The sequence below is a fragment of the Priapulus caudatus genome, unplaced genomic scaffold (genome assembly GCF_000485595.1).
Source record: "Priapulus caudatus unplaced genomic scaffold, Priapulus_caudatus-5.0.1 Scaffold113, whole genome shotgun sequence".
Lineage (NCBI taxonomy): Eukaryota > Metazoa > Priapulida > Priapulimorpha > Priapulimorphida > Priapulidae > Priapulus > Priapulus caudatus.
Window position 1 is genome coordinate 72,743 of NW_014577174.1, and position 1,766 is coordinate 74,508.

Below are 1,766 nucleotides of genomic sequence, written 5' to 3' on the forward strand. Positions count from 1 at the left end.
TGTGCTGTGTTGATCGCGTGCGTGCGTGCGGTGGTGTGTGTGTGTGTGCTGTGCGTGCGTGCGTGCGTGCGTGTGTGTGTGTGTGTATGTGCGTGCGTGCGTGCATGTGGGTTTAGGTACGTAGTTTAGAATGGTGCCACAACCTGTACCATCATTGCTTTAGCTTTTAGGCTCCGAAGATTGCCACAGTGACACTACACATGTACGGAGCATCTTTGCTAATCACCATAGTAACATGCATCATATCAAGAGCAGATAAAGAAGGTTATACGCTCTTTATACGCTCTTGATCATATCATTCCTTCTTTATTCCCCCTTGATCATATGCATCATAATGGTATATCTTAAAACTGAGAACCAAGAACTATACTCGGAAATTTCAATGCACGTCGGTACTACATTCACTATCAGTAATGCCTGCACTGGTAAATTATGTTGTTGTTTGTGGATAACAAACACAGTGCTCACCCACGAAATAACAATTCACTCATCAAAAACCTATTATCTTCAATTACTCTACCAATACCATGCATTTATATCCGACACACAAACTGCACAGTGATTTCAATCCAGTGTGATACCCTACCTAAACATTCAAGATTGCGGATACTGTAAGATCAAATACTTTAAACACTCGTCAGTGCAAAACCAGGCGGGGAAAACTGCGTAGAAAGTTAGCCCTGCGGATATGGCAATAAACACTGCGGCATCGATCAGTGAAGTGTGACATGGTAGTATTATTGCCCCCTCCCCACTCCCCGTGCCCCACCCCACCATCACACATCACGTAACATTGCTGTACGTCTCACGCCCATCTCCCTCTCAGTCCGCTCCCTTCTCGTTCTGTCGCTCTACTTGAGAAGCCAAGGAAACAGCTGGCTTTTATTTGGCAATGTGTGTGTGTCCGTCTGTGAACGCACAGAGCAACACAGCAGAATGGTTGGTGGGTAGTAAGTATACTACACACTACGTGAGCGAGCTTAGTCGGTATAAATCACAGCTTACTGTAGACCCATGCCAGCCGACCGTTCGTTTATGCTCGCTCCGCTGGGACCGCCGTACATATAAATCTTCATCATCATAACCCTACCGATAACTCTAACCCTAATCTAATCCCCGTGGTCCTAAAGTAAGATCGAACCATTTGTGCTGACATCGCTGTTGACTGACTTTGATGTCTGACACTTTTCCTATTCTTGGGGTGATACTCCATTAGGAGTGTTCCAACTTTAATTTCATTAATGGTCATAATCACATATATTAGGATACTATATATATATATATATATATATATATTATTATATATATATATATATTATTAACTTAATATGGTCATACCCATGGTGCATATATATTAGTTTGTGGTTTAACTGTCATTTAGTGTTAGAGTTTTAGGGTTAGGGTTTAGGGGTAGAGCACTTAGGATTATCAATCATAATCATGTAAGTCATTAATCATATATGATATCAAAGTTGGGAAACAGCTCCTAATGGAGCGCATTATCCTATTCTTGCCTATGCAGATCTCACTGTCTCATACGCGTTTGACTCACTGCTGTTCTCAGGCTTGCCGTCACAGTTGTCGGTTTCTTTGTTCAGGCCTTGCCTCACTACTACCAATGACACACGGCGCTTAGCTCACGAAGCACGGCGTTTATAATCCACTCAGTAAACGGCCCATATCTAATGCCACTCAGTAGCGCATATCGCTACCAGAATACTGCTCTGACACAAATAAAATCACAATCGCTAGCTGAAGGTGGAACT